Source organism: Amblyomma mixtum, chromosome 3, assembly GCF_055824585.1.
Source record: "Amblyomma mixtum isolate Tamu chromosome 3, ASM5582458v1, whole genome shotgun sequence".
NCBI classification, from domain to species: domain Eukaryota; kingdom Metazoa; phylum Arthropoda; class Arachnida; order Ixodida; family Ixodidae; genus Amblyomma; species Amblyomma mixtum.
Window position 1 is genome coordinate 255,262,457 of NC_143014.1, and position 12,267 is coordinate 255,274,723.

Sequence of the window (12,267 nt, forward strand, 5' to 3'; positions counted from 1 at the left end):
GGTGCCCTGGGGGTTTTTACATGCACAGCGGGTGTGTTCTTTCATTGCTAAACGATGCGACGTGTGCAAAATATTCCTTTATTCTTGGCTTGTCAAAAAGAATGGCGTTAGTTGGAGTACTATAACCGTCCTATTAGAAAGAAAAATGATAGATGTAACGTCAAGAGACCGGAAGCGGGCGGAGTGGGTGAGGGAACAAAAGCGGGCTAATAACATCCTAGCCGAAATCAAGAGGAAGTGGGCTTGGACAGGGCATCAAATTCGAAGGCAAGATAACCGGTGGTCCTCAATTGTAACGGAGTGGATTGGAAGAGAAGGCAAGCGTAGGAGGAGGCGGCAGAACGTAGACGGGCGGAGGAGATTAACAAGTTTGCGGGGATAAGGTGGGCGCAGCTGCCACAGGACAGGGTTAATTGGAGAGACAGGGGAGAGGCCGTTGCGCTGCAGTGGGCGTAGACAGGCTGATGGTGATGATGAAGATGATGACGAACTGTCCTATGTGTTACCTCTCTCCGTGGTCTGTCTTGCTTTTGAGCTGTCATTTTAGCCTAGAACGTCTTCAGTGAGAGCAGGAGGAGGGGGGAAATCTTTATTTGAGGCCAACACTAAGGCCCAATGAGGAAGAGCGCTTGCTCCGCCGAGGGCCGCTGATAACTAGCCGAGCCCAAGTGAAGCTCGGGCTTGGGAGTGAAGCTCAGGAAGGAGGAGAAGGGTAAGGAATACATGGAGAGGTAATGGCAGTGTTACATGTTAAGAAAATGCGTTCTGTCTGCCTTGATCTCCGGACAGTTGACACAGTGAGCTGTGTCCCTCCATCCAAAGTTGTGGACAATTAGTGGGGCGATGAGAATGTTAGCTTTTATGGCGTCCTATCTGCGAGAAAAGGCACGCAGGGTGTCTCGCGTAGCGCTTCGTGCTTCCAAGAAAGGTCTTGCTTATGTTGTTGCTGAGGTGGTGCTTTTCTTCCCGCGCACAAATATACCGCCACATTCACAGAGCCAATTGAAAGTTTATTGCTGTTCCTCCTACAAGAAGGGGCAGAACCACAAGGGGATAACTTCGTGGGAACACCCTAAGGACCCTAACTTACAAAGGAGAGCGCTCAATGACAGTTCGCTACAAAAACATATTCTCTCCTAATAGGCATTTTCCACCGAAGTGGACCTCGATGGCCTCCGTTTATCCTGCGTTTTTGAAGGGAAAGCTTCACTACGCGAGGTAAAGCCACTTTCGCGGTGGTCCCATGTTTAACCTTCAAATGACCTTGAACTTCGAAAGCAAAGGAAGAGCGCATAACTGGCCCCTGGGACAATGGACTCCTTAGTCGCGCTTTAAGCTACGAATCCCCTGAAGAGCGGCAGCTTCAAAAGCAAACGAAAGCGCATAACTGATTCCCTGGGATAGGGCACACCTTAGTCGCGCTTCAAGCTATGAACCCGACGGAACGGGAGCTTGGAAAGCAAAAAAAAGTATATTACGGCCCCTTAGAACAGTGGAGACCTCTTTCATGCTTTAAGATACGTGGTGGTAGTGGCAGGATTGCGCTACATGCGTGGGTACTGACAACGTTGTGCCCGAAACGCGGCACTGAAGCCATAGGCCGTGGTCGTTCTTGTGTTCATTGCCGTTGCGTTGACAGCGTGTGTGTGTGTGTGTGTGTGTGTGTGTGTGTGTGTGTGTGTGTGTGTGTGTGTGTGTGTGTGTGTGTGTGTGTGTGTGTGTGTGTGTGTGTGTGTGTGTGTGTGTGTGTGTGTGTGTGTGTGCGTGTGTGTCGTTAAAGGGAAAAAGAGGGCGAACTAAGGTAGGCCTGCGGAAATACATTAGAGTGTTGTGATGTCGATGAAGCAACTTCCAATAAAGTCCGAGCTCTTGGATTATAAGAATGCTCCAAATATGCACAATAGCTGTCGCCATGGCAGCAGGCGAGTTTCCAGGTAAACTGCAATGCGTCAAGCCGCTTCTTTTTTTTCGGGTTGGTGGTGAAAAACATATATATACATATACAATTCAAGAGGTTATGTACGAGCTGGCCCACAGGGGGCCAGCCCTTACAAGTACCAGGTGGAGGTCCCTAGTTCGGGACCCCAGTGGCGTTGGCCGCCGCCCAGGCTAGCGCAACCAAGGCCCGTTGGGCCTGCAGGTCAGAGCAGCCGAGCAGGGTCGCCTCGCAGTCCTCCCGGGTTAGGTTGCGGTGAAGGGGGATAGAAGGGTTGGAGGGGCGGGCCCACACCATGTGGTAGATGTCCGAAGAATTCTACGCGCAGTGCGGAAAACTGCCCGACAAAGAAGGGTTGAAGTGTTTCAGAGCTGCCGGGCCCAGTAAAGTATTAGTATACACGCGAAGGAGAAGCCGCATCTCCGCCTTTGAGAGACCTTTACGCGGGCGGGAATAAAGACCGTGGCCAGATTGATAGAGTAAAACATTGTCTTTGAAGGTGTAAGCTGGAATAAATTCGACTTCCTGATTGTCGGGGTCGGAGAGGAATGTCCGGTAAGAGAGCGCGCGGACGGCGGCGTCAGCTGCCTCATCACCCTCAAGGCCCATGTGAGCAGGAGCCCAAACGATACGCCGGTGAGCGGGGTCCCCGGTGTAGACGCTGTTTTGGAGAATGCGGTATGCTAGGAACGGTTCACCCAGCCCTGCTCGACGTTCCAACAAGCCCCTCGCGGGTAGGATATAGATGTTTTTGAAGTCGGATCAGATGCAGCCAACGCAATGGCGACCTCCTCCGCGTGTGTTAAGTCACGGGCTCAGAAAGTAAGGCCGTTCACTGTTTTGGATTGGAGGACGACTGCGGCCGTTTACCATCCCCCATGGTGGGGGCCAGAGGCATCCACGTAGAATGCATAGTGGCATTCACGTGCGAATGCATCACGAATACATCGTTGCGCTGCATTTACACAACGCAATACGAACCAGCCAGGCAAACCAGCCTCGTCCAGTTTACTACATGCTTGAATCCAATGGGAGCTCTGCCAGCAAAACGGCGGTTGATCAGCTTATCTGGACATACGCTGGTCCGTGCTTTTTATTTCCAGCCGAAGCATCCTTCTTTGCCAGTGAAGCTGCCCAGCGCGACGTCGTCTTAACTTGGGTGAGTGCCTGTGGCTCCCTTTGGATTGTCCTTGCACACTGTTATCGGGAGAGAGCTTGACAGCTACTTGTGTGCGCTATCTGCGTCTAGCGCATAATCGCCTTTGTTGCCCACACGCCATAAAATCCGATCCAGCAACACTGCATTCGCATCATCATCATCATACTCATTTATTAACCCTGAAGGGTCCCGTTAGGGACATTACATAAAGGGGGGGGAGGTGGTACTGGGGTGTTCAGCAGTCGCACATGAATATAATTATAGAAGTTATATAAATATAGAAGGAATATAGAAATACAGAAAAATAAAGGAAATATAAAATATAGAATAGAAAAAAAATTCAACCAGACGAAAAAAAGGCAGAAGTAACAAATTCAAATAACCAAGTCATGACAGAGTGTAGGAGAAATATAAACAAAAACAGATTACAACTTTGGAAGCAGTACAGGCTGGTCAGTTTGCAGGGCTTGGAAGCTGACATAGGGTGCAGGAAAAAATTATTTGCCGTTGAGATGGTTGATTAGGAGACGTCTTAATCTGGAAGGATTAGTCTCAATGACAATGTGTTCGGGGAGGTTATTCCAGATTTCTATTGCACTGGGAAGGAACGATTTATTGAAATAATTGGTGGAGCCGTGCAAACGCTGTATGCTTAAGGAGTTAAAAAAACGACGAGATGATCGTACCGGAGCTCGTAGAAGGTTTTCTCGAAGTGCTGGAAAGTTAAAGTACAGCTTGTGAAAAAGACAAAGAATTGAAGTTTTCCTGCGAAAGGCTAATGACTTGATGCCGAGAGATGATTTCAACGCTGTGATGCTGAGCTGAGATTTATACTGAGGTGATGAAGCGTGCTGTCCGATTCTGGATGGCTTCGAGTGAATCTATCAAGTGGGCTTGGTGAGGATTCTATATTGTTGAGGTGTATTCTAGTTTAGTCCGAAAGTACGTTTCATATGCTAGTTGTCTGGTGGCTGCGGTGGACACGGAAAGTGATCTAATGATTAATCCGAGTGATCTGGAGGCACTAGCACATAGTTTTGTGATGTGATTAGCCCAGGTTAGGTTGGTTGTTATATCGATGCCGAAAAATCAAGAATCGAATGTTTACGTGAGATGTGCATGAACTTACATTTAGAAACGTTGAGCTCCGCTATCCAGTCGAAACACCACTTCTGAATTCGGCTTAAGTCATCCTGACCGCATGTCTGTTTTAGGATATTTGGCGAGACGGCCAGTTCCAAGGAACGCGTTAACGCGCGTGCAACCTTGTAAGCATCCCACTTCTTAATTCACTGCAGTAGAACAGTTGAGACCCAAGAAATTATCACCTAGTTTGTACCACGCCAGACTCCTTTGTAGAGAACATGCGGTTGATTGAACGAATTCCTGGACCAAATCATGACATGTTATGAGGTGTCGTGAAAACATTTATTCGCTAATGCTTTGCCTTCTGCTCTGGCTATTGCTCTACAAAGGACGTATGTACAGAGGGCAAAACGCATGTCTAGAACACGTTCTGGGCGCGGTTCGGGCTGAACACGCGATATCTAGAGAAAACATTTGGATAAAAATGGTCTGCATCTAAGCATGTGCAGTTAAACTTATAGGATTTCGTTATCATTTCTTGACTTCCTGGTCGTAGCGGCTTTGGGAGGTGCGGAACAGGCAGTTCGCTTGTTCTAGACATGCGTTTTGCCCTCTGTACATAGCGGAAAACTGTTTCCAGCGCCATACCTCGACATAACTGAAAAGTGCAAGGTTCTGCTTTCGGTCTTGTTAAGTGATTAGGGACGTCTGCAAAAAATAAAAATACTAATCTAAGCTACTAAAAAACATTTCACTGCGCCGCCGAGCCCATTATCTGAATAGCTCAAAGATTTTCGGCGGCCGTTTTTGAGGCGGGAGACACTGGCTGGACTTCAGTTACAGCCCCCGTCAAAAGTATACAGCCCCAGGGGTTTGATTTTGAGGCCTCCAGTCAGCCTCGTTATGCATCCTCAGCGACCGCAATCTCATGAAAGAGGAATGGCTATGCGTCCTTAATTTTCCCATGCTTTGGACTGCTAGATGTGCTTAGTGAGCCGCGCTAAACAGCTCAGAAGCAAACCCCTTGCACTGTATACTTTTGACGCGGCCAGTACGTATGCGCTATTTGAGGAACCAATCATCATAGCATGAATATACTTCTAGTTCCTATGCGTACTCTACGTAGCAATTACACTACCTTTCCTGTAACTTCTCTAAAATATCCTGCATAAAACTGCGCTTTAATTCGTCCTGACTTTCCGCAGTACCGCCGGGTGCCTACAGGTGGCACAATGGCTACAAGATTTTGTCCTGCCTGGTACTCGGCTTATTTAGGGTGAGAAGATTGGAGAAAGGTGTTTAACCCCACTTTGAATGAAAGAAAAAAATCTTGTGCTATGGCGCTTTGACCACAGGTGCCCTTGTGGCATTAGGAATCATCATCATCTTCATCTTCAATTCTTCCTCAGTTTGCCAGAGTCCTGCTCGGTTCTTGAAACAATGAATAGACAGTAAATGCACATCTACGTTTAATAAATTACATAAATATTTACAGCTACATCCAATCCACTATGGTAGAGAAGCTACACCATTACTAACAGGGAAGCTGCTCCCGGCTCTCTTCGTGACTGCTTGAGGCTGCACGCATATGCCTAGAAAGCCGAGCAGCTCGTTCTGGGCAGGCTCTGCAAGTGAGAAAGAAATAAAAGGCGGTGGTGAGTGAACTTGTTTGGCTGAAATTAAAATCACTCAAACGTTGTTTTCAAGATAGGAAACTCCAGATCAGCGTTAATTGTCACATAGTGCAGCATAATACAGAGCTACACACAGAAGCATAGTTTTCTTCCGAATGAGGATCCCTCCGAAATTTCGGTTCCAGCTTAGTGGGGTAATGCTTTCCGGTTTACGACCGTGTCCGGTTTTCTTTATTTTGGCTTTGGTTTGAACAGAAGTAATGGTATTAATTGTTGTGAGAAGCGGGCATGCTTGGAGCCCCAAAAACCAGTTAGGCTTCCGAAAAAAGGACGAGACTCAGGACAAGGATGTTGAGGAACTTCATTACAAATACCCGCCGTCAAAACTTTATCGAAGGGATTCAAGTGACTAGATATAATTTCTCTGCGCCCAAGACAACACTGCTGACATATTGGAACATGGTGTAATCTTCAAATTACAGTAAAGGCGCACACTTCTACTCCAAATTGCATGGATGCACGGTGTTGAAACCAAATATTGCCTGCCATAAAGTTTTGACTCTGGGTGTTGCACCAAGAGTTCGGTCTACTCGCTGTTAACAGTACTCGTCGGCCACCCACGACTCATGTGATCAGTTGGGGTTTCCGTTTAATGCATCAGATTTCTTTCGTGTAATGCGTGCCACTGTCACTGCTTAAAATATCACTCAAGTCAGCCGAAAGTGAGAATTCTAGTCATAGGCGTACAGCTTCAGGACGCTGATGTCATAAAGTTCCTGGGACCGCAAAATAAAAAGATAATCCTGGGAGTGCGATTCCCTCCGTACCGTATAGCATGATTAGAGCAATGCATGAAATCAGACTCTAACTTTCAGGTTTCAGCGCTTGTTCTTGAGCTGAGCCATTCAGCGAACAGAAGGGCTCTCTAGCTCCGCTCACAAACCCAAACAAAATACGGTGCGTAATTACTTCTATTTACCAGTTTAACAATAAACCTAATTCTCTCCCTTTCGAGTTTTAATTTTGCACGCGCGCACACACACACAGACAAACACACACACATCAAATAAAGTCACCCGAAATTCAAAAACATAACAGGATTTAATTCGCGACGTTCCGGCTGGAGAGCCAGCCTTTCTCGAAGAAGGCTGGCAAGAAATCAATTTATATATATATATATATATATATATATATATATATATATATATATATATATATATATATATATATATATATAAGCGTGGCAAAAAATGATCTGAAGCAAAGATCGGTGATGGAAGTTTTCTCGCCCGTTCATTAGAGAAAAAAACACGTTTCTTGCGCGTATAGGCCGCGGCTGCAGTGGTATCAGCTGACATGTGCATGCAGTTCCACAAAATCTTCCCGAGGTAAGGCGAGAGAGGAGTTTGTTCGCCAAAGCCTGCCTCATATTATCATGTTCGAAGTTGTATACAAAGGACTCTGTCAGTGTGTGCGTCCCATCGCTTCATGGAAACTGCCCCAAAGGTTATTTATCCTTTGCGAAGGCTTTGAAGACGCACTCTGAAATAAAGGCATGAACTGCAATTACAGACAATAACCATAACCGAACAAAAACCCCTGATAAAGGGCTTCCTATAAACAACACGGATCAACTCTGGGATCAGCTCTTTTCTATTTGGGGAAGAAGCAAAAGGTAAGAGAAACTATACAGAGCGGCCGTTACGTCTACTAATGTAGCGGCTATTTTCCACAGATTCAAACGTTTTCTCGGTTCTTCTTATGTATACTCGCAATGCAACAGGTACATAAACACCTAGCCATAAGCAGAATAAATGTTTACTTTATTAATTTATTGGGGTTTAGCGTCCTAAAGCAACTCAGGCCTTGAGAGACGCCGTAGCGAAGGGCTCAGGAAATTTCGACCACCTGGGCTTCTTTAACGTGCACTGACATCGTGCACTACACGGGCCTCTAGAATTTCGCCTTCATCGATATTCAGCCGCCGCGGCCGAGATCTAACCCGCGTCTTGCGGGTCAGCAGCCGAGTGCCGTAACCACTGAGCCACCGCGGCGGGGCGCAGAATAACTGTATAGTTTGCTTAATAAATGATACAGTTTAGGGATGTGATGAAGGCTAGCCGTAAGAAAAAAAAAACAAAATCTTTATGTACCATCCGGTGTTTTACTGACAATTTTCGCCATCCTGAACAGCAGCAGTCACTCTTGATCCGCCTGATACATTCCGCAAAACGAAACAACGTGGCCTGTCCCTCAGAGAGCAATATTATGCTACAGCGTTCGCTTTCTCCATCTGAAGCGAGCAACTATGGATCACAACCGAAATGAGGGTTCAGTGCCGTGGTGGCCACTCCGCAATCAAAAGCAGGCCGGACGTATCACCAGTTCAGGCCCACTGAAAGTCGTCTATATAGAACCAAGAAATTGCGATGCTTGACAAAAGCGCCAGTTGCTTGTATAGTTGCGAAATCCACGAATGTATGCCTAAACCAGCGAACGGCATCTGCGGACGCGCAAGACATAGCTGGTGCACTTCCGGTTATGCAGGATGGAGCTGGCATCAACTGTGCGCGCTGCACGGTGTCGGCTCCACACACTTCACGTCCTCCAGCGAGGCAAAGAAAAGATCTCCATAGCTTTTCTTCTCTATCGCAGCAGAACTTCTCGCAACGTGCTTACTTCCCGGAAGAAGGTTCGGAGTTTTATTTAATCCTTGAGTAATCAAACGTAATACATGTTCCAGTGCGCTGTGAGTTGATGTTTCAGCTTGTGCGGAATTGCAGCTGCTTACAGGCGTTACAATAATTTTTTAGTGGTTTATGAAGGGCGATTTCGCAGTACGTGTTGAGCGGCCGTGTCTAGAGTTATCCCTGTCCTCCTCCCCCCGTCTTTGTCGCCATCTCCGCATGCTTTTATAGAAAGTAATTCGTCAAATCAGCATCGAAGGAGACCGTGGATCGCATTGGGCGTCCATCAGCAATTTAGTTGCTAAGCGGCCGAGCTTCGTTATGTGCGACTGAACGGATAAGTGCAGTGCGCAATGTGTCCGCCGGGGTTATTCTTTTACCTTTTGTATAAAATCTTTTTAAACTGTCATCTTCGTTCATCTTTGTGAAGCCCTTTTCACCTCAAGTGCTATCTGGCAATAACTTGAAAATTGAAACATCAACCCCACCCAATGTCCTGCAATGGAGGCCAGTATAACGTCCGTGAACATGCTCGTGTGTACAAACTGCAGGATTTAGCCTCTGGAGCACTGAACTAAACCTCGTACAAATAGAATTGCAGAAAAATGGCTGTTGTCCAATTCTGCTCTTCTCCACCAGTTGTCAGGCGTTGTTTCTGAAACGTGCTGTGGCCAAAATATGTTGGAAAAAATTCAGGGTGCACTTTGACTGTCTAAAGTGCGTAGAGGCGAAAGCGTTTTCCGCACCACTTTCGCTACTTCTGTGGCACTGGTGGCGTCACATATAATTGAGTACTAATTACTAAGTGATGACAAATCACTAATTAATGCTTAATTACTGATTAATGCCTGAATACTAATTCACTGCTAATTAATGACGCTTAAGTTTCGCCTTTACGAGTGGAACGCGACAGCGTGTTTTAGCGCTGCCAGGGAGTCCACGGAACGCCACCACCCGTTCGGCGCGACGCCTTTCCCTTTGAACGCAACGCTTTTTGAGGAAAGGAAATGGCGCAGTAATTCTCTGTCTTCTCGGTGGACACCTGAACCGCACCGTAGAGGAAGAGAGGGGGAGTGAAAGAAGACAAAGAGGGCCCGTAATGAAGAAAGTGAAAATTGTATTTGAGGAAAGGAAATTACGCAGTAACTGTCTCGCACATCTGGATAGACAGCCGTGAAAATTCAGGGGGGCACTTTTTTTTATCTAAAGTGTGGTCACTGATGTGTGGTTAAGATGTCAAGCTTAAGGGAAGAGTGCAACGCTACAGCGTCTTGCAACGCTGCGAGGGAGTCATAGAACGCCATCGCCCATTGGGTTCTACGCCTCGCTCGTGAATAAATTGGTTTTTGAGGAAAGGAAATGAATCTGTCTCTCATACCTTAGTGGACACCTAAACCTCGCCAGGAGGAAAGGGAGGAGGATGGGAGTGAGCGAAGACACCGTATTCACTAGACGCGTTTAGTTCATTCCAAACCATCGCGCTGGCATGGCGGAGTGGATAGCATGCTCGTCTCGCACGCCGAAGACCGGGATTCGATTCCCGAGCGCGGCCAATTTCCTACTCGGTTTTATTTATTTATATGGCCTGACTAGAAACATTAATTAGGCCAATTGGGTAATTAAGTAATTAACTAAGCTCAGTCCCACTTGGAGCATCACTATGCGATCCCTTAAATTGGTTGCATGGTTACTAGCCAAAGTACAATTAGCCCCGTTTGAAATTCGCGCATTGTGACGTGTCACGACCGCTTCGCCCAATTGAAAAGTGTGACATTTCTGTCGACAACTGCTGCTTACAACGATGAGACATTAAAGGCTTTCGCCGTAATATTCATTAACAGCGCCGTTGCAGACATCGTAATACGGCGATTTCACCAGCCGTCCTTCTGCTATACCCTACCAGAGTCGGCTTGTGTGAATCGTCTGGGTGGCACGATTACCGGTTTTGGAGGGTGGGGTCACGGAAACGGGCAAGCAGCCTCCTGCCGAGGCGGTGCGCCAACATTCACGGCAAAATAGACAAAAAGCGAACGTGGTGAACCATAAACATAGGGCAGAGTAATGCCCAGTCAGACGTAAACGACCCAGGAAAAGGAATTAATGTGTGGTTCTTTCTACGGGCGAACGGCGCAGCAAAAAAAAAAAACGACAGCAACTAGCAGCCTAGACGCCGTCAGTCATTCACCTTTGAATCAATGATGTACCAATGGAATGGACTTCGCTGTGCCGTCAGAGCGAAGCCATGGCTGCCAGCGTAGAAGAGTAGGAGGTTGGCTTTGTCGAAAGATTGCGAAGAAACGTTTATTTGACTTTTCACCCTCTTTCAGGTCGCGCATGGATCTAATACTCTGCAGTCATGACCATAAAGGCAAGAACTACGTACAGGGCTTGCTTAATTTAAATGCCGAAACTTTGTCAGGGACCCTTTAAGGGACGCCTGACGACAAATAGAAGCTGGTCTGCATCGACTGGGCACAGTGTTCAAATAACAATGAAGCCACGCGCACCGGAAACGGAGCTGTTATAAGCTCGGAAAGACCAGAAACTAAATACCGGAATCGCGATCACTGCCCAAACTCGCAAGTAAACTCCATGCGCTGACTCCACTTTTTTACATCGGCATTAACTTGAAAATGGTGTTAACCAGAACAATTCGCTAAGGACGTCACGAGTTTAATTCGACTGGCGGCAAAATGACACATCCAATATTCTACCCAATAAATGCATCGTTTGCTGCCAGCAGAAAAACGTCAGCATAGACAGAAAAGGGAGAGAATCTGTTTTTACCCAGAACATTAACTGGATGGAGTTCTGCCCAGCGTCGATTCGTAGTGCAACCCAGATCACGGTAGCTTTGCGGCGAACCCGCAACAATGTGAACGTCATACCTTTTTACACTGTGCTGTTCCTCATAGCCTCAGTCGCTTTGGGACGTTAAACCCCAATGAACCGAACATTGTGCTGCTCGCGCCACTCAGTTGATCAGGTATGGTCTGAGACTTAAGTAAAGAACAGGAATATTTGCTCCCAGCATACCCTAGTGGCCATAAATGCGGCTGAAAGCTTTGCTTGCGGGGGCTGAAAACTGCATAAAAGTGGAAAAACTACGTGCTCCTTCTTCCGGTTAATGGTCATACTAGGCGTGTTCGTATAGACACCACAGCTGTATACAGCCTCGGCTACCGCTTGCCTCTTGTGTAGATTTTTACCATAGAATCTCCACGGAACAGTCATGAGGAGCAGACCGCTCCAGTCTTTCAGACGCGACTTACGGAGGCTGTCGGGAGGGGCAGCAGTAGAGCCATGGCCAAAATGCCCCTTCCACATCCGACGCACCGCTCTCGGGCGCCGCCCAGGCTGCAGCACTTCATTGTCAACATAGTGACGACAGCCGCCTGGGCTGCCATCTGCTGAGGATCCCCGTCAAGTGGGGAGATGCTTGAAGCGCAGGAAAGACCGCTGACACCACTGGAACGTAGGGACATTGACTCCGCCGTTGGCTGCACCTGAGGCGTCGCAAAGGCGTATGCAACAATATGGCTGCCAATGGCTGGCTCCTTGTCAACGCTAAAATATATCGTGCATGAAAAGTAAACTCCATAGATAAAAAGCCAAGTCGAAGGATCTTCTCAATTCTAAGTGAAGAATACTCGCTCAACGGGTGCTCCTTGAACTGCTCTTAATATTGTTATCCCGAAAATTCTCACGACACTTCATACATCTCATTCACGACGAGAACAAGAATTACGCCTTGCTGGAAGCATT